Below are 27,604 nucleotides of genomic sequence, written 5' to 3' on the forward strand. Positions count from 1 at the left end.
ACAAAAGTGCAGGTATCTGAAGAGACCAGAAGAAGGCATCAAATCCTGTGGAGTTGGAGTTACAAGATGCTGTGTGTTGTATTTAAACAAAACCCCAAACTTTTGATTTTACCAATACAGACTCAGGAGCCAGATGACAGAGTGAAAGCCTACTAGCTCAGAGAGGCAGGGACAGCACCCACCTGACCTTCCTCCTCAGCTTTTTCCCAGAAGGAAAAAGCCCCTTCTCCAGGCTGTCTAAAAAAACCCTCAAACTGAATGTCCCTTCTTTCTGCCTCTTGTCCCTCTCTCTATCCTCTCTCTGGACTTCCTATCACTGTCTATGGTTTTCTTTCCCTACGTTCATTTCCTGTCAACTGGTTCCTTGCTCTGCCTTTTGACCCATGGTTGCCTTTATTTAATCCTGTTGGATTAAAGGTGTATGCTAAAACAGGTGTGGTGGTGCAGGCCTGTAATCCCAGCACTCAGGGAGGCCGAGACAGGTGTGGATCTCTGAGTTCAAGACCAGCCTGGTCTACAAAGGGAGTCCAGGACAGTCAAGGCTACACAGAAAAACCCAGTCTCAAAAAAAAAAAAAAAAAGTTAAAAAAAAGGTGTGTGCTAGGGCTAAACCTCACCACAACTACCTATTTACAATAAACACTAAGGTTTTGGATTAAAGGCGTGTGCTAGAGCCGAGCCACACCACAACTAGAAACACGCTTTTCCAGTAGACAGTTTTGGGGTTGGGTGGTGGTGGGTTTCACATGTGATCAAATATCCTGCAGCAGCTGTGGGTGACCTGCTGTGAGTGCTAGGAACTGGGAAGAGCAGTGTATGTTCCCTGCTCTTTACAGATGTGTTTAACGTGTGTGCGTGCGCGTGAATGTGCCCGCTGTACCATTTATCTTATGTAACTCTTTGTTCTTCTCACTGTCTGCATGACACACTGATGTTTTTTCTTGTCCCTGATTTACCACCCCTGAATCCCCTATTCACCTCTGCTTGTCACTCTGTTTGGACTGCTATGACTTTGCAAGGACGGCCATAGCACAGACCACTGAATGAGAGTGACATAGGACGCTTCAGACCAACAGAAGAAAGGATGAAAAGCGGCCACAATTTGCCTCAGTTACCCCAGGGGCTGCCTATTGCGGCAGATATCTGGAACTATGATGGGAATTCTGTGGTTTCCTAATTCCTTTCCTTGAAAAGTACTTCATGGATCTTTCTGCTTTGGGTACAATATCTTATTCCGCTGTCTGGAAAAGTCATATCAAAAACTGGATTTTGTGGTTCTCAGAGGCAAGTTAAAAATCTTCAAGTAGCGCCATGAAAAAGAAGCAGCAGAAAGTCTTTTTCAGCCTCTTCGTCATCACACCCCTTTCCCTTTCTATTTGTCCTTGGCCTATGCTTTTTGAAACAGAGACATGTGCTCCTTCTAACCACTTTGATGTTTAAAACAAGATGGGAAGAGTTGCTGAAAATGCTTGTGTATGCCTCCCTTCTCCCTGTCAGCGGTTGGTCCTCTGAAATATCCCCACCAACCCTAGACCCCCGTCCTCTGAGGGCCAGGGCCTTTGTGCCATCCCCAACAGGTCTGCATGAAATTAACCTACCGAGTTAATGCTTAATCTTGAATGTTGGAGTTTTTCTTTCTACATTGACTTTTAGTCGCCAAACCAATTGCTTCCCCAGATCCACTCCCAGATAATTAACATGGTTTAGTGTCCTGAAATGTGCCCCTGTTGGTTAAAACCTGTTGATTTGTGAAATTGTTCCAGAGTGCGGGTCGGAGCAGACATAGCGAAAAGGCTGAAATGCTCAGCAATGATCCTGCCAGCCTGGCCGGGGTACTCCAGAGCTGGAGAAACTGCAGGAAGAGGGGACTGGCGGGGCAGGACTCCCCCCGCCCCCCTGCCCCAGGACCATGATGGCCGTGGTGGAGAGCTGGGACCTGGAAATCATGGTCAAAATCAGTTTGGTTTTGGTACAGTATTGGAAATTTCTCAAGCTTTTCCTCTTGAACAGACTTTGGGCCAAGACTGAAATAAAACATTAATGCATTAGCCAGAGGAAAACAATTTTAAGAGCTGGCATTTGCCCTGCCTCTCTCCAGAGGCCTTCTGGTGAGACAGATGAAGCAGGAACGATTGTCTCTCATCAGGAAAGAGTAAGGGGGAAGTTTTTGCTTCCTCTCTGCTGCGCCAGACTCAGGAACAGCAGAGAGGAGACTTGCCCTGGCTGCGGACAGCACAGCACTCTTGGCTTCCTGCAGCCCTCATTACCAGGAGAATGAGCTTGGAGCAGGCTGGAAAAGAAGGTAGAGTTACCCAGAGAGGCAAAGTGGGAGCTGCTTGGGGTGGGGGTGGGACAGGGAGGATGCAGGGCCTCACTTTGGTGATAGTGGGGCACTGTAGCAATGAGCCTCTTACTGTTGTCACCACCAAGTTCAGCTTGGGATTCTGGAAGCAGGAACTGTGCCACCCTGCTTGGTCTGGCCCTCTTCTTCTCAGATACTGGAGAAATGCTCCTTGTATGTCACATCATACATGCACAGCATGCCTCACTCCTGGAAGCTCAGTCATTCTAACAATTGTATTATCCCCCAACAGTCATCGACAGACGGTGCAGCCGTTCTTCACATTTGCGGTAGTTCTGGAGACCAGAGGTCCCAAATGTGTGGGGAAATCGCTTAGGTGGCTGCTGCCTCCCCTCCTGGAGCTCCAAGGGAGAAACTACACAGGCAGAGAGCGCACGGCGCAGCCAGGTCAAGCCTGAGGCCTGTGCAAAGCCGTCCAGACTGCAGTGTGCTTTCCTGCTGGGTCAGGCTCTAAAGGAGTCACATTCCTTTGATCATGGTCACAGCTGGTGAGTCTTCCTCACCTCACTTTGTTTTGTCACCCACTCTCCCTCTCCCTCGTTTCAGACCCCTGTAATTGCCCAAATCAGCGACCTTTCATCTTCCCCGGCATTCCGCTTTGCCAGGTAACTTGACATATTCACAGGGTCTGGAGACTGGGATGTGGTATCTCTGGTGTATCATTACCTGGTTTACCACGATAACAAATGCTCGTCTTCCTCCAAGTCTTTTTACAGACTCCTATGACTCTAAAACTGCCTGTGAGGTAGGAGAAGGGAACTTGCTCAGGTCCTACCTACCCTAAGCTACTTTGAAATGGAAGGCAGAACATAGTTGAGATGGAACAGGATTGTGTGTGTGTATGCACGGACACACTAGTTTACACTGTTGGAGCCCTTGTTTATCTTCCAGTCAGCAATAGTAGGAGTGGACTGTTAAGCCAGGAGAGAAACTTGGAACTAACGATGTTTTCCATAGCAGGTTTAGCAGGAGCGGAGGCTGGCAGCGCTAACTGCCACCCCCACGCCGCCCCCAGGTGCCCCCAAGCAGCTTGGCCTCCAGGAGAACACATGAAATGAAGTACACTCGGGGCAGGTTTCTCTCAGGATGAGTGATGACTCTGAGTCTTCCTGCTCCAGCCCCTGAGCATTGCTGCCTCAAATGATCAAAATGACAGGGAGGAATGTTGTTGTTGGAGCGCGGGGCCTTGTTTCCAGCCCATTTTCCACTTGCATAACTTTGCTCTTGGCCCTGAGCAGAGCAGAGGTGGAGTGTTCTCTGCTGAAGTCATAAAAAATCTCTTTCCTGCCGTGTGTATTCAGATCTGCTCCCGATACCGCTTGTGTTATTAACTACAGTTCGGTTTGCTGTGAGCTGAACGTGTTTGTCTTTGGTGAATCTGTGATTGCTGCTCGCTTGACCCCCAAGGGTGGAGTGAGCATTGCTTCTGCTTTTGTTGGGCATTTTTTTTCTTTTTCTTTCTTTCTTCTTTTTTTTTTTTCCCTTTCACTTTTAAATCCATTTGTTGATTTGGGCTTATTTGTAAAAAGGTTTACTCTATCCAGGGGTCTGTTTTTGTAGCCTCACAGAGTGAAGTTTTCAAAATAAGTCTGACACACCTTTGGGGATGGTGAAAATTTGCACGCTACGGAGGCGTGCAGAAACACTAGTAAATGTATTAATGTGTTAACCTCATAAGCAAATATCAGAAACGAAGAGGAAAAGAAAACAAGTCAAGACTTGCTTTAAGATGCAGTTAAAGGATGGAGAGATGGTGGGCGCAGCGGGCAAGAGTGTGCGCTGTGCACTCCTGAAGAGCTGCGTTTAGCTTCCACACCCATAAAAAAGCCTGACGTGCACAGGGCCTGCTCCCCAGGCACTGTGCGGGACAGAGACAGGACAACCACCCAGGCATGCTAGGCCCTAACTGAGCTCTAGGTGGAGAGACCCTGTCTCTAAGGAATAAGGCAAGCAGGACAGCTGATGCCCTCCTATGGCCTTGCCAGGTAAACACAAGGTTCACCCCCCTGCACATGAACCATGGGTGTTCGTGTGCGTGCACACACACACACACACACACACACACACGTACTAAGCAGCCTGTACATTTGAGCTCCATGGTTTTCCAATCCATGAAATGCTGAATCAGTGAGCTTCTTGTTTCTCCAGGACCAAAGACAGATTTCAGAAAATATTTGTCTGGTATTTTGCAAAACTTTATCGTAGACACTGATGAAGACTGGAAGCCTCTCATCTAAGCTTTCCAAATGTAGAAACCCTGAGTCATGGCTTTGTAGGGCTGCGACAGAGCGAAGAAGCTATGAGTATGCGCTAAAACAACTCTCTTATTCTAAACGTCCCAATCCCGTCCTTTGCTGGAGATTTAGGGCGGTGTGTGGGCACCTGAGGTGGCTCAGAGCCGGCGAGGAACTGCTTTCTTCCTTCCCGCTGGCCTGGGCCCTCGTCTTCTCGGCTTGCACTAAGTCAGTGTACATCTGCCGGATTTCTGCTTTATAAAAACCAGCTTTCAGTTTTATTCCAAAGGAGAAGGCAGGTGTGCATGTCAGCTTATTTATTGCAAAAGCCCATCTGCTTCCCGGCTCCAGCAGTGGCCTCATGCTCCAGGCCTCTTGGCTGTTTGAAATAGAAAGAGGTTGGTCCAGGCAGCTCTGGAGTTCCCCACACCCAGCACTCTTCATTTGTTCTGCATTCCAGGTTTAGGCTCATGAGGGCATAAGCACCTTTCTCATCCTAGAATCTCCTGGGCCTGCCAGGGAGCAGGACCTCAATTCTTCTGTAGAACAGAGCTATAGGCAAGTCACTGAATGTCTCAGTTTGGATCCCAGTTCGAGTAGGAACGATGAGTCTTCTTAGGCCTCCCTCCCACTCAGTTTTCTCACTTGCAAAGCAGGAAGCAGCACTGTGATTACAACAGTGACATAACACAATACCGTCAGTCATGTGCTGCACAGTGGCACTCAGTCAGCGGCAGGCAAACACAAAAATCCTGACCGCAGCTGCTCGTGGGAGGGCAGGAGGGAGGGGTTTCAGGTTCTTGTCCTCAAGGACCTGAGCAGATACACAGTGGTAGCAGAAGCAGATAGTTTGTGAAGAGGTGGTGTGCTTCTAAGGAGGAAGTAGGCTAGAGCAGGGAAGAGGGTTGGCAGCACGCTACTGAGAGTGAAGGCTTTTGGGTCACACAGTGGGGGCTTTTTGGGTCATTTGCATAACATGGACTTCTCTGTCCATGCTCTGTCACCTATAATTCTACACATAGCTTCATTCGTATTTCTGACTGGCATCTTAAATCCCTACTCAGGGCTGTCTGTTTTGGAATTTAAAAACTTTTAAAGTTTGTGTGCATATGTGTGTCTATAGATGGGCATGTGGGCGTGTCTAAAGGTCCGAGGGCAACTTTTGTGGTTGGCTCTCACCGTCTACCTTGGTGAGGCAGTTTCTCTCTTTTTGGTTCTTCTACTTTGAAATGTACTGTGGGCTAGCTGTCCTGTGTGTTTCTGGCTGAGTTTCCTAACTCTACCTCTTATTTCACTGGGATTATTTGTGTGTGCCACCACATATAGCTTTTGGAGATTTCTGTGTCTGGAACTCAGGTCATCAGCCATTCTGCCCCCCTCCTGTCCTTCTCCCTGGCCTGTTTACTATTTTACTTTTTTTGTTTTTTTTTTTTTAAATAATACTTTTATATGTGTTTTGCCTACACAGCTGTCAGAGGAGGCCCCAGAGAGCATGTCAGAGCCCCAGAGCTGCAGTTACAGATGTGAGTTGCTGTGTGGGTTCTAGGAACTGAACCCACATTTTCTGCAAGAGCAGCAAGTGCTCTTAACTGCTGAACATCTGCCTCGCGAGCCCCCTGTTTAATATTTTAAAGAGCCATAGGTCACCTTTAGACATTCTGGAGCCCCTCTGTATTTGCCAATGGCTGCTTTTAGTCAGCCTTGCCAAGGATTTTCCAGCCTTCGTCTTTGCCAACTTTTTTAAAGTGCTCATTTTTTAATGCTTTGTGCAAGGCTTTCTGGACCCCTCTCTTCACCCTGTTCTTTCACCTCAGGACTTAAGGCTATATTACCTCGTGATGCTCCAGCTCTCTTGGCTTGATTGGTGTAGCCTATAGTGCCTGCATGCTTCCAAGGTCGCGTTTCTCGGGTATCTTCCCTTCTTGTAACAACCTGGAGCAGTAAATAAGGTTGATAAGAGAACTTAGCATTTCACAAGCACCTGCTTCAGCAAAGGGCAGTCCTTTTACTTAGTCTACCGAAGGGTTTTCCCATTGGCAAACATTAATCAAATATGCATCTCTTTAACTGCCAATCTCCTTTGATCAACATGCAATGGCCCAGGGCGATGCGCCGAGTCAGTGTAGTTCTAACCTAGAGCAAAGCACCCGAGAGTTTGGGTTTGCTTCCTCAGCGTTTGCTTAGGCAAATGTGTTATTAGATGAAAACTAGAGAAACCAACAATGGCGGTGGCTTGTGGACCCATTTTTAACTGCTTTCACTGACACTGGTCTGGGGTCAAGGCTCGTTTCAGTCTACCTGCTTTGGTTTCCGGACCGCATAGACCTACGCCAACCTAAATACATTCTGAGTGCATGTGTGGGGCCAGTGAGGAGGGCGGGGTCAAAGCCACACAGGGTGGCCTTAAATCTCCACTCCCATTTACTTCTGTGGGCCCCAGGCCCCAGTTTGGGCTTTAGAGAAACGGGAATGCCGTGAAAGTCCAGATGCTGAGTAAGTCCCAGCACAGCGTCGGCCGCACGACAGGGTCGGATTATATGGAGGCTGTTATTTATATTGGCATGGGGTACACCATCTACTTGGCATAAGAGGGGCCACTAGGCCTAATATGATGTTTCTTTTTTTATTCCATAGCAGATTCATATGTGAATTCAAGCCACTTGCTTATTCCTTATGCGCGTTCAGCCAGCATTATTAGTGCTTGGGTGTCAACATGACTGAGTGAATACTCTGTCTCCCATGCCAGGGACACCAGGCACTGCAGGGGAGATGGTGACTCAAACTTGCCTTCCGTTTCATCCATGGCCCGCCCTTCAGCGGACCACTCTCCTTTCTGCCCTCCAGTTCCCCATGGTTCTTTGCTCCAGCTGCTCTGTTGATAACCCCTGCACCCTCCATCTTGTTCTCTCTCATGGAATTCTCAATTTGGAATAACAATTGTCCCTCGTCTGAGGGTCCCCAGACCTCAGTTGCACAGCGTGGGGTCCTTGCCACATTCCCGCCCTCCAGCCTAGAGCTGCAATTCACTTCAGTAACTCTTTACCCATCCTTGCTCGCCCTCCCCTTCTCCACAGCTCACGGCCTGAGATGTGTCTCTTGAGCTCCATACTCCATTCTCTACCTATCGGCTCTTGAGCATAGCGTACCCTGCTGGGATCCTGGACACACACATTCCGGCCTTTCTGAAGTTTTCCATGATACTCCCTTGGTCCTAGGCACATTAGAGTCCTTCCTTCCTTCCTTCCTTCCTTCCTTCCTTCCTTCCTTCCTTCTTTCCTTCCTTCCTTCCTTCCTTCTTTTCATGTACATTGGTTTTATTACCTACATGTTTGTCTGTGTGAGGGTGTCAGATCTTGGAGTTACAGAGAGTTTTGAGCTGCCATGTGGGTGTATGGGATTTGAACCTGGGTCCTCAGGAAGAACAGTCAGTGTTCTTAACTGCTGTGCCATCTCTCCAGCCTCCTACAGCCAGTTTCTTAGCAGACACGTGTCTAGAGTAGAGGTGAGTGGCTCAGGTTCCCTTAGGTAGGTGGCAAGATTATCCACTTTACTAAGCAGCTTTAATGATTTTTAAAACTTTTGTCTTTTAAAGCAGACATCCTGCAGGAATGTGGGAAAGGTCATTGTGCTTTGGATTATAAACGGATACATTTGTATTTGGACTGCATATGGGTTAGGTTGTTGTTTTAACAAAAAACCTCAAATGTTTGCTTTTACCAATAAAGACTCAGGAGCCAGATGCTTGGGTGAAAATCTGCTACCTCAGTGAGGCAGAGCAAGTACCCAGCTGACCTTCCTCTTTAGCTGACATCCCAAAAGGCAATCAATTGCTCCTTCCCCATGCTAAAACCCCCAAACTGAATATCCCTCCCTTCTACTTCCTATGCCTCTCTCCATCTGTCTTCCTGACCTCCTCTCACTCTTAATGTTTTATTTTTCACATTCACTCCCTGTCAACTGGTTGCTTGCTCTGCCTCTTGATCTGTGACCCATAGTTGACTTTATTTAATCCTGTTTACAATGTTCAAGCCAAAAGCTCTTGGATTAAAGGTATGTGCTAGGGCTGAGCCACACCACAACTAGAAAGAGATTTTACCAATAAATAATACAATCTCCGTGTTCACAGTGTGATCAAATATCCTGCCACACTGGTCACTGCTGTCACTCCTATTGAGTCTATCGGACAAAACTGAGTTTCTGGAAAAGCTAAGAACCAAACTGTATTAAACCCATGTAGGCAAAGCTCAAAGTAATTAGCTGCCCCTGACATGTGTTCTCTCATGTTCTTCCCCACACGAGTAGTGAGTTCCCAAAGTTTCACACATATGAAGATCAAGACTTTCAAGAAAAAGGGTTAAACTTTGATGTGATAGATTCTAGAAGGAAATGTTCCTGGTGCTTATTTATTTATGTTTTAGCTTGTTAAAAACACCCCCACACCAAGACCTAATCTTGTTCTGCAGCTTCTGTTTTCCACAGTCGTGTCTTGGGATCACCAATGTCACCGTCAGGCACGCCCTTTGCCGTGTCCTCCACCAGCTGTAGCTGCTCTTTTGTAGAATGAGTCTCTAATAACCATTTTGGATGAACAGAATCGAAACCTGACTTAATCAAGCCTCAATCAAGCAAGTTTCTGAGCCCTAAGTGCTAAAGGTGAGTTGAAGGGCTTGGAAGGAAATGAATTGCGTGGAAAATCCAGGATATAAAATTAGAGTAAAAATATCATTTATGGGTGCGCACCGTTCCACGCTAACTCTGCCTTATCCCTGCAAAGCTGTGCTGGCACCCATCTTTAAGGATGAGGAAATTAAAGGTTTGATAATTTGGCCAGACTGATATTACTTGAAACTAGGTCTATCTGCTCCCGAGTCCATACACTGTAGCTCATTGTGGTGCAGTGATTCATTTTTAATAAAGTTCATTTACTCACTCCAAGTTTATCAGTTAAATTGTGTGTCAAGCACTGGAAATATAAGAATAAGTAAGACATTTGTCATGAAGGCCTTATAATTAACGAGTAGGAGTCTGTGGTAAAGAGGTAAAGCACAAGCATAGCAAGCTGTTACGGGTGTTTCATCACAGCTTATCGTAACAATGGTGTGGTCAGAGAAGGGGACGGGTAAGTTCAGGCGGGAAATAAAGAGGGGTTTTTCCAAAGGCTGCGTCAGTTGCCAGCTCTTATGGAAAAAGCAGCCTTACGGGGTGAAGAGGATTCTTTGATGTGGAAAGAGCAGTACAGAGAGAGAAAGTCTTGGGGGAAGGACTCAGAACATGGAGTTGAGCGAGGAGGACTGTGTCACATTGGAGGGGGATGACATCAAGATGACACCAGCTGGGCACAGAGGCCTCCTGAACCGTGCTGGGAATGTGTTCTTACCTCCGGGGAGCGAGCCTGACAGACTTCCAGGGAGTGGTCTCAGACCGGGTTTGACTTCAGCAGCTGATGCGCATGGCGCTGAAGAGACATTCCCAGTGAGACTGTCCACCGTTATCCAGTGCTCATACGTCTGTTAGTACATGCTTGTCATCTCCCCAAACTGCCCGGAGACTGCCCCAGCAGTGTGTGTGTGTGGGGGAGTCACAGAATCATGAAACAATAATGAACTATTTGAAAAACACATGTGTGGATATGTATGGAGGAGGAACATGTATGTTTATACATGCATGCATGTGCACGTTAAGTGTATTTGGACTTAGCAGTTCAGGCTTGTGTCAGTTCTGTGTGTGTGTGTGTGTGTGTGTGTGTGTGTGTGTGTGTGTGTGTGCGTGTGCGTGCGTGTGCACAGCATGCACGTACTGAGGGCCAGAGGTTAAACTCCAGTGTTTTCCTCTATTGCTCTCTTATATTTTGAGGCAGGGTCTCCCACTGAACTTGGAGCTTACTGGTTCAGCTAAACTGGCTGGCCAGCAAGCCAGGGAGCTCTCTGCCCTGACTCACAGCTTTGGGATTATAGGCTCACCCCAACTGTCTTTTACACAGGGCCTGGGGCTCTGAACTCAGGTCTTCACATTTGCACAGCAGGCGTTTTTCTGACCCAATCAACTCCTCAGCCATGAGATTCTTTTGAAATGTGATAATTTCATCTATCAAATCAGCTTTCCCTTGCAACTTTTATTTTCAAAGAGGTCATCAATGCTGTCTAATTCTGTTGAAATATAGGCTTACTGTCCACTGCTTTTGTCCAAATTATTATAGCATGCTGTACATATGACTAGTAACGTTTTGACGCCAATCTTTTGAGTTCATCTTAACCCTTCCTCATCTACATCACCTATGGAACTTTCACGGAATTCCTTTTGCTCTTGCTTTGGCTTTTTATTTTCAGAGGTCTGCTGTTTTGCTTCACTGGTCCTGAAGTCTGTCCTGTCCTGACTGACTTTTCACCCAGGTAATTACCAGAATATCGTAAACTCCAGGCATGAGGCTCTTCCCTGCAGCCCAGCACTGTGAAGGGTGAAGGGTCTCAAGTTTGGGAGTTCAAGGCCGCTCAATCCCGATTATGGTTTTAGTGCTGGTGTGTGACTATGGATACAATGGGACCAACCACGTGAGGTTTACTTTGCAGAACAAGGTTGTAGCTTAGTGAAAATACGAAGACTCCTTAGCAGAAGTGGCTTACTGAGCAGCAGCTAACATTCTACCCTACCTAGGATCACAGACCACTGCTCAACCTTACCTTCAGAAAAGATAAACCATGTTGATTTATTGACCTTTTGGGAGCAGTAATTGTAGAATAGCAAAAATCTTAATTTTGTTTTGTTTGTTTATTTGTTTTGAGAAAGGGACTTACTGTGTGGCCTGGGCTGGCTTGGAAATCTTATATCCCCCAGGTAGCCTTGTACTCACGACTTTTTCTGGATAGTGGAGAGTTTCAGCACAGTAAGCTCTTGTTCCTTTTAGAAAAACCGTTAAGCTCCTAAACATCCACTCCTGTGACCATTTTGGCGCTTTCGGCACTGATGAATCAAGAATCTGTACAATAATTATCAGCTGTGTGTGCACTGAGCGCTGAGCACTCTTCTCTTTGAGGCTGCACTGTTGAGCCGAGCATCTAGCCTCCTCCAATTAGAGTATAAATAACCCAAGACCAGGAACTAAAGAGCCTTTAAAGATGAATCGATAATATCACTCTCCTGTTAGCCGAATGCAGGGCTGTTGCCGTTCTGAAAAATTAAAGACAAGGGCCCTCGTGGCTGCCTGCTTTTAAACGGCTACACTTTTAATGTCTTTGAGTGCTAGCCTGGTGTCCGCCCGGTGCAGGAAGGACAGCGGGGACGTGAACCTGGTGACCGCGTGTGTCAGCGCTCAGCAGCCCCCCCAGACGAGGCTTCAGGGGTGGCGTGCTCGCTTTACATTGGGCATGCTGCAAAGAACAATTTCTTGTCTCTTCGGCTGTCACGGAATGTGTGTTCCAGGCTATCCTCTGGGTTTTATCCTTCTTCAAAGAGCCCTGTCCTTCCTTGACTTTGCTTTAGAACGATCACACACTGATGCCTAACCTCATTTTCAGGAAAACAGAAATCCATTTGTGCTTAACCGGTCTCCTAGGGCCTGAATATTTAAAATGCTTACAGTTGAGGGGTGTGTGGGGGTGTTTTGAAATAATTTTTATAATGCCCAGCATTTTTTTTTTAGGACATAAAGCCTCCAAATAAGAGTCTTTTAAACCTAGAATGAAGATTCACATCCACAACAAGTTAGAGTTAGATGAACTTGAACACAGCAGTGCAGTCTTCTCTGACCTGAGACCCTCACTTTGGGCTAACCTAGGGAGCACGGAGACTTCACAGGTGGCCACTGTTGGCTGTATCATCTCCATCTACTTGGCTATGCAAAAGCTTTATGTCAATTTGCTTTTTGAGCCGTTTAAGACCAAACCAAACATTCCTTCAGCACATTTTAAACAATCCCTTAAAGACCTCTTTTTCTTGGCTCTGTTTCCAATCTAGGCTTATCACAATAATATTTCATGCTCTGTGCTTCTGAAAAAATTCAATATTCAAGAACAAAGTAATCCAGAGCTTTGCTTCATTTCAGGCTTTCTATGTCCTAGGGCCGTCTCGACTCGATGACCCAGTTTTCATTGCCACATCTCACTGTCTGTTGCTGTGCCTGCTTGCCTAATCCTTTTCTCATCCCTTATCAGTTTCCCCTTAATTCAAAAATCTTTTTCTTTTTTAATTCTTTGCGTTTCTCTTTTCTCAGCTTTTAGATTTTCCCCTCCCCAGGAGACCCAGTATTCCTGTGCCAGATCCTCAACAGTACAAAAACAAACACATAACTAAAGTTCTTAAGTCTGTTGTCAAAATCTCATTTACTGTTTTTAAAATTGTGTGTGAATGATGGAAAGTAAACATTAGAAATTGATAACTGTAATGGTTTGTACCTATGGCAAAATGAGTCTAGAGTTAGCAATCTATCTATGAAAGATACAATGCAATATTTTGATGTAGATACATGTGCACCCACCCACCCACACCCACACACACACGGAAGTTGAAAGGGGACTTTTTGGTGGGAAGAGACCTGTGTGAAGAAATCATGGGAAAAATGTTTGAGGGACAAGTGCTAGCAAAGTTCAGGAATTTATATGTTTGAAGATACCAAAATGAAAGTATTATGTGGCAACTAAACAAACTGTTTAAAGAAGATATTTTAAAATGTGCATAATTCTGGAGAAAATAATATTGCTTTTGAGAATCTGGCCTATTAATTACAAAGAACGACCTAATATAAGTAAAAATCTGTTCAGGTAAGATGTTTGTTGTAAGGGTACACAAACACAAGAAAACAATATAAATGTCCAATAGTAGGAAAGAAATGCAATCACAGCCCACTTACTTGATGCAATAGTGTGTAATTATTGGAGGTGTTTGTGAAGTGACTTAGTAATGAGGGTTTCTACTTTTCAGAAGAACAGGGTGCAGGGTTATAAGCTCTTCTTAGTACAACTATTATTTTCCAAGTTAGCAGACGGTGTTTGTTTTTGTGAAAGTGTCTCCCAGGCTGGCTTAGAACTTTCAGTCCTGCTCTGTCTCCCCAATGCGATAGTTTGCAGGCATAACAACCTAGCTTACTTTCTTTTTATCTCTCGAGACAGGGTCTCACTGTATAGCCTGGAAGGCTGAAATTCACAGAGGCCCACCTGTCTCTGTTCTCCTGAGTGCTGGGATTGAAGGCATGCACCATGCTTTTAATCACTTTTATTCCCCCCTGATGTGGAGACTCTCCTCATAAAGCTCAGGTCCTGCAAAGTACTGCGATTGTAGTTACATGCTGCCATGCCTTCTTCACAACCACACTTTTAAATGAAAGAAATTTAAATTGCGTGTCTCTCTCTATCTCTCTCTTTCTCTCTCTGTCTCTGTCTGTCTCTGTGTCTGTGTGTCTGTGTATGTATGTTCCAATTTGTTTGTGACCAAGGCAGAGGACAATCTGGGGAGTCAGTTCGTCAGTTCTCCCCTTCCACCATGTAGGTCCCGGATCTCTCTCTCTCTCTCTCTCTCTCTCTCTCTCTCTCTCTCTCTCTCTCTCTCTCTCTCTCTCTCTCTCTTTCTCTCTCTGTCTCTCTCTCTCTCTCTCTGTCTCTCTCTCTCTGTGTGTGCGTGCGTGCGTGCGTGCGTGCGTGCGTGTGTAGGGCAGGACGTGGATCCTAGGGCTCAAACTCAGGTTGTCCGCCTCAGCTTTGTCTACTGAGTCATCTTTCCCACCCACAACTGCTTCAAAATAGCATTAAAAAACAAAACAAAACAAAAAACAAAACTCAAGGAAACAAGACATTTGGCAACATTTGCTATTTTAGGTTGGGAGAACTGTAGGTAAGTTTTCTTAATTCTCAAACTCTCACAACTCTAAGTTTTAGAAACTTATAGTCTTAAGTAATTCAAATAAGGGATCACTTGGGCGGAAGTTGGAGACAAGGACGCACGCCTCCTTCCTTCTGAATCCGTCCGGGGGCTGGAGGGTGACTTGGCCGCCGTGTGGACACCACCCACGTGTAGCACCACCCCGGAAGAAGACTGGGAGCCAGCTTCTCCTGGGAGTGGGAAGGGTGCCACCTTATAAGGTTGTTTGGGGGCGACTTAGGGTTCCATTGCTGAAAAGAGACACCGCGACCAAGCAACTCTCAGAGCGGAAAACATTCCACTGGGGCTGGCTTCCGGTTCCAGCGGAAGCGCGGCCACGTGCAGGCCAACGAGGCGCTGGAGAGGAGCTGAGGATCCTGATCCCGAGGCAGCCCAGAGGAGACTGTTTTACCTGATGCTCCTGTGGAGGACTGACGGGCAGGCAACTCCCAACCATCCCAGGGCTTCAGCTCCTTTCCGGCCGCCAGTGTGTTTCATCAGCTGCTGTCCGCCTGCCCTGTGTGCCCATGGACCTGCCATGGACCCCTCATCCCGCTGCTTCATCTAGATCTAGTGCGGACGTTCTGCTTCTCCAGCTGACCCGCAGCCGCAGCAGCCTTGCCTGCAGGCCCTCCACTCTCGGTGGCTGCTTTCCGGCTGTGGAGAATTATCAGTTACCTTCTTCCTTGTAGCTCAGTTCATTATTTTATCAACGGGGATTCTATTTGCATTATCATCAGCTTCTCTGGATTTCTTGAAACCTCTAAACCTCTGCCGTGGCTGCTTAACCCTTACAGGCGTAAGTAAACAGATATATTTGCTGTGATGTGAGAGCTGCTGTTAGTATTGTAAAGAGAGAGCCTGAGTTTGCTTTGGAGGGCACTGGGGCGTTTTCAGGGGAAGAGGGTGTGTTAGGCAAATTGCTGCCAGTGAAGCCACTGTATCCTGTGGGTTTATTGTTATTCAATAAATCCTGATTTTGTAGAACAATGTTAAAATGTTCATTTATATTTCTGACATAGTGTTCTCAGAGTGTAAAAGACCATAAAAGATAGAGTTCTCTTTAAATGTAACAACAGCGAGGACACAATACAGCAGTTTGCCATTTTGGTTATCATTGTCATCCTCTCTGAAAAGGTAAATTAGGGTATTATTTTTCTTGAGGCGATATGAACAAATGTCCATTCACCCAGACAGGGAACTCCAGTAAACCAAAGAAATAGTTCTACTCAAGTCCACCTTGGGGAACCAGTAAGCTTACGGGGCGTAGTTACAGGGGCATGGGTGAGGGGTATGAGCTTGTGTGCGTGCGTGCGTATGTGGTGTGAGAGTGTGTGTGCGCGTGTGTGTTGCTGAGGAGTAAACGTAGCATACGCTACCCTGCATTCAGATAACGCAACTCTCTGATGTGAACCACACCACTGCCTTAGTGGCTGGAAGCAGTCTCACCAGCTGAGGCCTGGAAATCAGTATGTAGCCTAGGCTGCTCTCAAATTCTCTGCCTTCCTATGGGTGCTGGGATTATAGCCCTGCACCACCATCCTGCCTTAACATAAAGTTTTAATTATCATTTTAAGATTTATTTATTAACTTTAGTTTTTGTATATGGGTATTTGCCACACTGTCTGCATGTGTAATACACACACGCACACACACAGTCACATACACACTCAGTCACAGACACACACAGTCACACACACACACACACACACAGTCACACACAGAGAATAAAAGCCCTCCAACTGTGTAAACTTTCCTTTATTTTCAAGTTTATTAGCACTTTCCAAGCTTCCCTATCCTGTGCCATTCCTCTTTCTTCCACCACGTTCATCAAACTGTGTCTACAGGCTCATAGGGCAAAGAGCAGAACGCAGGAGCCCCAACAGTCTAGGCTTGACTGCTTGTCCCAGGACCTACTGAGAAGATAAATGACCACGAGAAGCAGAGAGACGCAGTCAATGCAACCAAACCGAGAAGAGGAAGAGATGATGGGAGTTAGCCCATGAGGTACTGACATGGGTGTTGGGGTAAACAGAAGGCGACAGGTGTGCCCAGTGAAGCAGTCTTGGTGAGAGTGCCGTCTCTCCCATCACTGTCTCAGCTCATCTGCAAGGTGGTCCAAGACTCTGCTGCTGTTACTGAATTTAGATAAGTACTTGGAAGAGCCGCTCCTCCCTGAAATGACTGTAAATGCTTCATAGACGGACCCAAGAGCTATGGAATGCAAAAGACTTAGAATAGCTGTGGTTAAAAATGTGAAGGAGATCTAGCAATTGGCAAACAGTCTTAATTATTTTCATTTCACAGGGCACTTTAGATAATTATTATGATCGACAGCATGATGTCCAGACCATCAACCTGTCGTAGTTTTCTTTTCAAATAACAATTGATTTTTGTTTCAGCTTAAAGTATGAAGCAATTTGTCAGTGATGTGTTTATATACACATTCCCATTTAATTTTGTCTTTTAAAATAAGATGTTTTTTAAATAAAGCAGGATACACTTTTGTACATATGCTCCCTGGAAGAGTAATGTCTAATGCCTTTGAACTATTACTGAGGCACGCTTAGGTACCCCGTGTCCGGCATGTCTAATTATCTTTGTGTAAGATAAAAGGCCTGGGAAAGGTTAGGACCACTAACAACTCTAGTTTTGGAGAATAACAGCTTGGAGAAGTGGTTTTCCTAAGTTTTGTGTTTTAGTAGGCTTGTATACTTGAGGAACGTGACTATTTGAGGTATAAATGAGCCCACAACAATTAGTATTCAAGCTACACAGAAGGACTTTATGTATTAATTCAGCTTCTACCTTAGAAACAAAACAGAATCTTTGGCTTGGTAGGATGTTTGGTTACAGCACTACAAAAGAAAGAAAGAAAGAAAGAAAGAAAGAAAGAAAGAAAGAAAGAAAGAAGGAAGGAAAGAAGGAAAGAAGGAAAGAAAGAAAGAGTAATTAGGAAACCATACTAGGGAGGAGGTCCATATAGTGTCATCGCTTGCCAAAGCACGAAAGAAAAAGTAATTAGGAAACCATACTAGGGAGGAGGTCCATATAGTGTCATCGCTTGCCAAAGCACAACTACGTTTCAAGTGTATCACAAGATTCTTAACGAGATTTTAAATGTTGAAAATCCAGACGTAAGCCAGGTGTGGTGTGCTCCCCTTTAGTCCCAGCATTTGGCAGGCAGAGGCAGGCAGATCTCTGTGAATTCATGGCTAGCCTGGTCTACAAAGTGAGATCCTAGACAGCCAGGGTTACACAGAGAAACCCTGTCTCAAAACAAAATGAAGGAAAGGAAGGAAGGAAAGAAAGAAGAAAACCCGGATGTAGTATGAATAGTGAAAAGACAGCATTTACTGGCCACTTTGCATGTGGCTCACAGGCCACAATGAGGTTTTTAATAAGCCAGGTTTTTAATGAGCCAGTCTGACAGTCTGACAGGCTTCAAGATTTGGCTTCAGACTGAACAGGCCTGAGTTTCTGTTTCTCAGAACATGGAACTACAATCCTTGGAAACCAATATAATAATTCAATAATATCCCTGAAAACAAGAAACAGTAACTTTGTAAAGTCCCCCAGCACTTGACCAATCAAATTAAAGGTCAGTTAGAAACGCTTTGTCTCGCTAGTCAAAATGATTCTGTGTTACCTGCGCCCTCTTGTTAACTTTGCTACCTGGACACTAAAGTTTACCTAACTACACTGGGAAATCCCATCTTTAAACTGAGCCTGCCTGTTCACTTCAGGGTCACCATTCTATGGAATGGTGCCTCCTGCATGCTGGAAATTTTTGCAGAATAAACCCTACTTGCTTTTGCATACTACCTGAGTCTGAGGTCTTTCTTCAGCTTTTTCCAGTCCTAACAACATAAACAGATATGTAAATGAACCAGGACTAGATTTCCTTAGTAGTCACATGCATGAGAAAATCAGCAGGGAGTGTGAGAACCTATGTTAATAAGACAAAATCCTTGTCCATTAAGCCAGACTTCTTGTAAATGGTGCTTAGAGAGGACCAGGATTTGGAGAGAGAACTTGCTGCTTTATGTAGACCAGGCTGTCCTCAAACCTGAAAGATAAGATCTGCCTGCCTCTGCTAGGCTTAAAGACCTGTGCCACCATGCCAGCCTGACCTTTCTCCTTTAAACCTAAGAGCAAGGCTTAGAGACCTAAGCTCCAATTTTTCATCAGTGCATTCACTGTGGCATAAATTTACATTTGAAACACTGACAAAATATTTTTAGACAAAAGTATTTTTAAATAAAATACCTCAAAAATTTCCCCCTACAATCTTCTTTATCAGAGTCCCTTCAGATCTTTTATTTTTGTTGTAGCCCTGGCTAGCCTGGGATTTGCTGTGTGGAAGAGGCTGGCCTCAAACTCATAGAGAAGCAGGACCTGAGTTTGGGTTTCCAGAACTCACACAGAAAGCCAGGAATAGTGCTGAGTGCCTGTGACCCAGCCTTGGGGTGTAGGTAGAGACGGGTGGGTGCCTGAAGCTCGTTGGCCAGCCAGACTGGGCAAATGGGAGAGCTACAGGTTCAGTGAGAGAGCCTGTCCCCAAAAGCAGTGATAGAGCGTGATCAAGGATGTTGAATCAGGCCTCAAGCACTCACTTGCACCCGCCCTACACATACAGCAAAACAAAGATAAAACATAAATAACAAAGAAAAAAGAAGCAGTTGAAAGAAAGAAAAAGATAACGAACAGAAGGACTAGAAACTTAAATTCCAAAATGTCCTGCAAATGCTCACATTAGGGTACGCTTTAAGTTAAACACGTCAAAATTGAGAGGGCCAGAGAGATTCTGTTTTTTTGTGTCTAGACTCCATCTTAGACAGAGATAACCTTGGCCTGTAGATATGCCCTAGCTCCTGGAAAAGCCAGAGAAAGGTCCTGGCTGAAGCGTGGAGAGCATTGTTTGAGCTGGAGGGCCACCTGGCCCTGACCAACTTATGCCTCATGTAACTGCTCCTTAGCCGCCTCCCCGCTGCTCCCACCCCCATCAGAACAGGGCTCAGCTTATCACTTCTGGAGATTCTCAGTTCCCTGTAAAAGACCTTCGTGCCGTTGCCTTGGGTCACCATTTTCTAGGTTGACCCCTGCATGCCAGAATGAATCACCTAAAAATCTGCTCTGGTCTTTGTTTACTCCTAGAGTATGAGTCGCCTAAGTCATTTTCGGACCCTTCGAAAATAGCAGTTTTGCCACAAAATAAATTTCAGAAAATGTGAAAAATGAAGCTGCCCCAGATTTTATATTCAGTTATTTTCGAAGTTCTGTGTGCAGCTTTTCTTTGGCTATCTTAAGACACTAGTGATTAGAGACTTATCTTGAAGGCTGAAACACGAGTCAACGTTAGAGCGGTGTTTTGGGGTTAGCTCTGTGGCTGGCGTTAGCTACCCTGTGGGTTCTTCTTTCTTCCACCCTTCTCCACCTCTTTTCCCCTTCCCCTGCAACCCTCTAACTCTAGATAGGAGAGAAAAAAGGGGGTACTTTATTATTAGACTTCTTCCTGCTGATGACAGTCATTGAGCTCCTTGGGGCAAGTTTGCTCTTTTGCCATCAGGACAGCTAACTTCTTCTTGTTTCTTCTTTGTGTGTGACTCCTTAACAAGCCACACTCAACTGCAACCAACAATCCAACAACAACCCACCTGCCTCTGGAGCCCTAGCATTTATGCACCTTCTGAAGAATCTTCAGAATTCCAAACACCGCACAATCGCAGAAGCTATCTGCAGCTGGCAAAATCGTGCCTCTGCCAGAGCATGAGGCAAATCACAGTCAGCTGCTGAAGCACTGTCAACTCCCACACCTGGAATTAGAACAAAATATATTCTTACAACATTGCTGTGTTTATCTTTTCATTAATGTATTTATTTACCTTACATCTCAGTAGGAAGTTCCCTCCCCTCCTCTCCTCCCAGCCCTCCCTCTTACCTTCCCTCCCTTCCCCTGTAGGATAGACCTCCCATGAGTATCAGCACTCCTTGGCATATCAAATAGGAGTGGGCACATCTTCTACTGAGGCTAGACAAGGTTGTCTAGGTAAGGGATAGGGATCCAAAAGCAGTCAATGGAGCCAGAGACAGCCCCTGATCCTGTTGTTAAATATTTGGGGGTGGGGGGCTTGAACCATCCCACGGATCCTCTCTGGTTGGTGATTCAGTCTCTGTGTGGATTTAGGTTAGTTGTTTTTGTAGGTTTTCTTGTGGTGTCCCGACCTCTCTGGCTTTTTGAATCCTTCTTCCCACTCTTCCTTAAGATTCTTCAAGCTTTGCCTAATGTTTGGCTGTTGGTCTCTGCCTTTGTTTCCATCAGCTGCTGGGTGAAGCCTCTCGGATGACAGTTATGCTAGCCTCCTGTCTGCAAGTATAGCAGAGTATCATTAAAAGTGTTAGGGCTGGGTGCTCTCTCGTGGCAGTCGTTAACTGGTTGGGTCACAGGCTTTGTGTGTGGGTTGGTGTCCTCCTCCCTCTGCTGGAGGTCCCACCTGGCTACAGGAGGTGGCTACTTCAGGCTCCATGTCCCCCGCTGCTAGGAGTCTCAGCTAGGGTCACCCCATAGTCTCCGGGTGCTTCCCCTGTTCCAGAGATGCCTCCCCGTCCACTGATTTTAGTTTATTTCTTCTTCTGAATGAGGTTTAAGAGTCCTCCTTTGGTCCCTCCTTGTTACTTGGGTCTGTGGATCGTAGCCTGTCACCCTTCACTTTATGGCTAATATCTGCATAGAGCTGAGCACATACCAGGTATATCTTTTTGGGTCTGGGTTACCTCACTCAGGATGATTTTTTTTTTTCTAGTTCCATTCATTTGCCTGCAAATTTCATGATGCCCTTGTTTTTAATAGCTGACTTGTATTCCATTGTACCACATTTTTCTTATCCATTCTTTAGTGAAGGGACATCTGGGTTGTTTCCAGATTCTGTCTATTATGAATAAAGCTGCTACGAACATAGTTGAGCAAGTGTCCTTGTATGGTGGAGCATCTTTCGGTTATATGCCCAGGAGTGCTATATTGATTTCCAAAGTGATTGTACAAGTTTGCACTCCCACCAGAAATGGAAGATTGTTTCCTTTGCTCTGCATCCTTGACAGCATGTGCTGTCACTTGGGTTTTTGCTCTTAGCCTTTCTTATGGGTGTAAGATGGAATCTCAGAGTCATTTTGAATTCCCTGATGACTAATGATGTTGAACATTTCTTTCTCTCTCTCTCTCCCTTTCTTTCTTTCTTTCTTTCTTTCTTTCTTTCTTTCTTTCTTTCTTTCTTTCTTTCTTTTCTTTTTCTTTTTCTTTTTTTTTTTTTGAGATAGGGTTCCTCTGTGCAGTCTTGGCTGTTCTGGACTCCCTTTGTGGACCAGGCTGGCCTCAAACTCACAGAGATCCACCTGCCTCTGCCTCCCTGAGTGCTGGGATTAAAGGCATGAGTCACCATGTCTTGACTTGATGTTGAACATTTCTTTAAGTGCATCTGGGACATTAGAGATTCCTCTGTTGAGAATTCTGTTTAGCTCAGCACCCCATTTTTTAATTGGGCTATTTGGTTTGTTGGTGTTTAATTTCTTGAATTCTTCATATATTTCAGATATTAGCCCTCTGTCAGTTGTAGGGTTGGTGAAGAACTTTCCCCAGTCTGTGAACTGCTGTTTTGTCCTATTGACAGTGTCCTTTGCCTTGCAGAAACTTTTCAGTTTCATGAGATACCATTTTTTAATTGTTGATCTTAGTGCTTAAGCTGTTGGTGTTCTGTTCATGAAGTTGTCTCCTGTACCAACACATTCAAGGCTATTTTTCCTCACTTTCTCTTCTGTTAGATTTAGTGTATCCCAGTTTTATGTTGAGGTCTTTGATCCACTTGGGCTTGAGTTTTGTGCAGAGTGATAAATATGAATATATTCTACATGCAGACATCCAGTTAGATAAGAATCATTTTAGAAAATACTTTCTTCATTTCATTGTATGGTATTGGATTCTTGGTAAAAAATCATAGGAGAGTGGGTATATTTCTGGGTCTTCAATTCTATTTTATTAATCAACCTGTCTGTTTTTATGCCAACACCATGCTGTTTTTATTAATATCGCCCTGTATTAGAGCTTGAAAACAGTGTTATAGCTACCTCCAGTTCTTTTATTGTACAGGACTGTTTTACCTATCCTGGGTTTTTAACTTTTCCATATGAAGTCGAGGATTTCTTTTTCAAGGTCTGTAAAAGATTGTGTTGGAATTTTGATGGGGTTTGTATTGAATCTGTTGATTGCTTTTTTGGTAATATGGGCATTTTTACAATGTTAATCCTACCAATCCATGATCATGGGAGATCTTTCCATCTTCTGATATCTTCTTTGGTTTCTTTCTTCAGAGACTTGAAGTTCTTGTTACACAGGTCTTTCACTTGCTTGGTCAGAGTTACACCAAGATAATTTATATTATTTGTGACTATTGTGAAGGGTGTTGTTTCCCTAATTGCTTTCTCAGCCTATTTGTCACTTGTATAAAGGAGGGCTACTGATTTTTTTGAGTTAACTTTGTATCTAGCCACTTTGCTTAAGGTGTTTATTAGTTGGAGGATTTTTCTGGTTGAATTTTGGGGGTCACTTATGTATACTATCATATCATCTTTGAAAAGTGATATTTTGACTTCTTCCTTTCCAACTTGTATCCCCTTGATCTCTTTTAATTGTCTTATTGCTCTAGCTAGAACTTCAAGTATTATGTTGAATAGATACAGAGTGGACAGCCTTGTCTTATCCCTGAGTTTTGTTGAGTAGCTTTAAGTTTCTCTCCATTTAATTTGATGTTGGCTATTGGCTTGCTGTATAGTGCCTTGATTGTGCTTAGGTATGCACATTGTATTCCTGATCTCTCAAAGACTTTTAACATGAAGGTCATTGGATTTTTTTAAAAGGCATTTTTTAGCATCTAATCAGATGATCATGTTTTCTTCTCCTTTTTCAGTTTGTTTATATGGTATATTACATTGATGGTCATATATTCAACCATCCCTGCATCCTTGGAATGAAACCTACTGGATTATGGCAAGTGGTATCTATGAAGAAAATCATCCATTTTGTTTCGATTTTCCAATTTTGTGGACTACAGGCTTTTGAAGTAAGACCTAATGATTCTTTGGATTTCTTCAGTGTCTGTTGTTATGTCTCCTTTTTCATCTCTAATTTTGTTAATTTGGGTATTGTCACTCTGCCTTTTAGTTAGTTTGGCTAAAGGATTGTCTATCTTGTTGATTTTCTCAAAGAACCAGATCGTAGTTTTGGTGATTGTTTATGTAGTTCTCTTTGTTTCTAATTTTTTTATTTTAGCCCTGAGTTGATTATTTCCTGCTGTTTACTCTTCTTGGGTGTGTTTGCTTCTTTTTGTTCTAGAGCTTTCAAGTGTGCTTTTAAATTGCTAATATGAGATCTCTCCAAGTTCTTTATGAATGTCCTCAGTGCTATGGACTTTCCTCTAAGCACAGCTTTCATTATGTCCCATTAAGTTTGGGTATGTTGTGCATTCATTTTCATTGAATTCTAGAGAGCCTTTAATTCCCTCTTTATTTCTTTCTTGACTCATTAGTAATTGAATATAGAGTTGTTCAGTTTACATGAGTTTGTAGGCTTTTTGTTGTTTCTGTTGTTGTTGAAGTTAACTTTAATCCATGGTGGCTTGATAAGATATGGGGCGAGGGGGCTATTTCAATTTTGTTTTGTTTTGTTTCTGTTGAGACTTGCTTTGTGTCTGAGTATATGGCCAATTTTGGAGGAGGTTCCATGAGGTGCTGAGAAGAAGGTACATACTTTTGTGTTTGGATGAAATGTTATGTAAATATCTGTTAGTTCCGTTTGATTCATAAGTTAGTTTCATTATTTTTCTGTTTAGTTTCTATCTGGATAACCTGCCCATTCATGAGAGTAGGGTGTTGAAATCTCCTACTATTGACATATATGGTTTAAGCTTTAGTAATGTTTCTCTTAAAAATGTAGGTATCCTCACATTTGGAACTTAGATATTTAAAACTGACATATCATTTTGATGGATTTTTCCTTTGATAAATATGAGTATCCTTCCCCATCTTTTTTGAATAATTTTGGTTGAAACTATTTTGTTAGAAATTAGAATGGCTACTCCATGTTGCTTCTTGGGTCCATTTACTTGGGAAATCTTTTTCCAACCATTTACTCTGAGGTAATGTCTCTCTTTGTTGCTGAGGTGTATTTCTTATAAGCAGCTGAATGATGGATCTTGTTTTCACATCCATTCTGTTAGGTTGTGTATTTTTATGGGGAAATGGAGTCCATTGATATTGAGAGATATTAATCGCCAATGATTGCTGATTCCTATAATTTTGATGTTGGTGGTGGTAGAGTGTATGTGTGTCTTGTACACTTCCCATTTTTGGTTTCGCTGGTATGAAATTATTTTCTATTTATTCTTCGCTATAGTTAACTGCCTTGTGTTGGAGTTTTCCTTCCAGTATCCTTGGTAGGGCTAGACTTGTGGAAAGAAATTGTTTACATTTGGCTTTGTCATGAACTATCTTGTTTTCTTCATCGATGTTGATTGAAAGTTTTGCTGGGTATACCAATCTAGGCTGCATCTGTGGTCTCTTAGAGATTGCAAGACATCTGCCTAGGCCCGTCTCATTTTCAAAGTCTCCACTGAGAAGTCTGATGTAATTGTAATATGTCTGCCTTTATATGTGTCTTGGCCTTTTTTTTCTTTGCAGCTTTTATTTATTTATTTTTCTTTGTTCTGTATATCTGGTGTTCTGGTTATTATGTGGCAGGAGGACTTTCTTTTTTGGTTCAATCTATTTGGTGTTCTGTAAGCTTCTGGTACATTTATAAGGATCTTTTTCTTTAGGTTAAGAAAATTTTCTTTTGTGATTTTTGTTGAAAATATTTTTTGGGCCTTCGAGCAGGAATCTTCTCCTTCTATTCCTATTGTTTGGTCTTTTCATAGTGTCCCTAATTACCTGGATGTTTTGTGTTAGAAACTTTTTAGATTTGATATTTTCTCCGATTGATGTTCTTCTATTGTATCTTCTATGCCTGAGACTCTCTCTTTTATCTCTTGTATTCTGTTGGTGATGCTTGTGTCTGTAGTTTCCTTTCTCTTACCTAGGATGCCTTTCTCTAGGATCCCCTCAGTTTGTGTTTTCTTTATTACTTCTATTTCCATTTTCAGGGCTTGAACTGTTTTATTAATTTCCATTACCTTCTTGATTGTATTTTCCTGTATTTCTTTAAGGTGCTTATTCATTTCTTCTTTAAAGGCCCCTGTCATCTTCACAGGATTGGATTTGAGGTCATTTTCTTGTGCGTCAGCTGTGTTAGGCTGTACTGGGCCTGTTGTAGTAGGATGGTTGGGTGTCAGTGGTGCGGTGTTGCCCTGGCTCTTGTTGACTGTGTTCACACAACGACTTTCAGCCTTCTGGTTATCTTTGGTGTTGGTAGACCTCTGGTAATGTTGCCCAAGCTGCAGTCCAGAAAGTGGAGTTCTAGGGAACAGGTGAGGCTTACTTCTGTTGAGGATGTTTCAGGGGTGCTAGGGGTGGGGGAGAGTCTTACCCAGTGGTCCCTGCTGGCAGTAGCCCCCAGGGATTCAGGCAGAGCTGTGTGCCAGGAATGGAGCTCAGAGGGCATAGCTTGTCACTGTTGGGTTACCCAGGGGCACCCAGCAGGCAGGAGGCTGCAGGTGTCACCTGTCTGTCTCTCCTGGCTGGCAGCAGGCCTCCAGGAATGGGGGCTGAACTGTGGACCAGGAATGGGGTGCACAGGGACATGTTTTATTTTATTTTTTGTTGTTGTTATGTTTGGTTTTGCAAGATACCAAAATTGACATTACTAGCTCCTTTCTTAGAAGGTCCCAGTGGACAGATAGCTCCTCTTATCTTGTAGAAAGCCCCATCCCAAGGCATATACAGTAGCTCAAGGTTGGGGGGACCGACCTTATGTGGACTTCTTGGATGGTCTACCGGAGTTTCCACCAATTCAGGGCAGAGTGTGGTCTTACATGATTGCTCAGGTGGCTTCTGGATGTTGTGGGGCCACATACCCATGATACCTCTGTTAAAACCCTAGTCTAGTCACCCTGAGTCATCCAGAGAGGGCCAGAGGGAACATTTCCCTCTTTGCTTAGAGTCCAAGAACCGTCAGGCAGCTAAATCACTGTTTGGAATCGTTACTGTAGCTTTCAGATTTTCTGCCTCTCTTAAGCCACCATCATCGACACAGACCAATAGACTGATACACAAAAGTGTCATATAAAATGATTCTGTTGGTTCAGAATGCATGCTTAGCTAGATGTGTTCAGATTGTACAGGTAGCTTCCCCATGCTTACACAAATACAGGGGACATCTTCTAGACACCCTGGTCGGTACCTTATATCCCTTCCCTAATTACCAATATAAAATTAAAAGAATTTGAGCTTCCCTGAAAAACTGCCTGAAAGTTCAGGTGAATCCAGATTTGCTCAAAAGAGTTCCCTAACACAGACTTTTCAGAGAAATGTCAGAGGAATGGAAAGTTTAACAGAATCCCCATTGGCTAAAAAGGGTGCCATCAGAGAAATAGCAGTCACCCAAATGGCTCAAAAGAGCCCCAAACATAAAGAACCTGGACATATTGTCAGACAAACCTCAGAAATGTGAATTAGTTAAAAAAAAAAAAAAAAAAAAAAAAAAAACCCAAACAGCTCAAAAAAGCCTCAAGGCTGGCAAGGAAAAGGCAAGGCCAAAAGTAACTGATTGGGGTGAAGTTACCAAGGGCAGAAGAGTCTAAACACATCTGCCTCACCAAATGTGACAGAAGAATTTGAGTCCTGGTCAAAAGGAAAGATGAGTCTCCAGAGGCCACGCGAGACCATCCATTCCATCCTCGCCCTCATTCTCCAACTGGCTACTAGTGGCTACTGCTCAAAGGCCCCCTTCCACCTGGTTGTTTGCTAACCTTGGTGAGAGAGTTTTTAGCACAAAAGCCTGGGCCCCCACAGTCCTAACAGGTCTGCCTAGCTACTGATCCCCACGTTCTGGCACTGTGAAAAGATGCATTCAATGGGCCCCCTACTGGGAAGGAGAGATAAAGGGGTCAGTGACCCCAAGTCCATCTTGCGGGTATTGCCATGCACTGGATTTAGGTAGAGGGTGAGAGGTTTGCATAAT

The 27,604-nt window shown here is 44.2% G+C and overlaps 2 long non-coding RNA genes across 2 annotated transcripts; both read left to right on the forward strand.

Moving 5' to 3' along the window:
* Positions 1 to 2,164: 2,164 nt before the first annotated feature.
* LOC132646688 (uncharacterized) lies at positions 2,165 to 17,302 on the forward strand. Its single transcript, XR_009584938.1, has 4 exons — positions 2,165 to 2,302; positions 2,595 to 2,850; positions 9,060 to 9,249; positions 16,290 to 17,302. It is a non-coding gene; the product is annotated as an uncharacterized LOC132646688 (long non-coding RNA).
* Positions 17,303 to 17,326: 24 nt separating this feature from the next.
* On the forward strand, positions 17,327 to 17,761 carry LOC132646689 (uncharacterized). Its single transcript, XR_009584939.1, has 2 exons — positions 17,327 to 17,418; positions 17,488 to 17,761. It is a non-coding gene; the product is annotated as an uncharacterized LOC132646689 (long non-coding RNA).
* The last annotated feature ends 9,843 nt before the right edge of the window (positions 17,762 to 27,604 follow it).

This window comes from Meriones unguiculatus, chromosome 12, assembly GCF_030254825.1.
Source record: "Meriones unguiculatus strain TT.TT164.6M chromosome 12, Bangor_MerUng_6.1, whole genome shotgun sequence".
Classification (NCBI taxonomy): Eukaryota; Metazoa; Chordata; class Mammalia; order Rodentia; family Muridae; genus Meriones; species Meriones unguiculatus.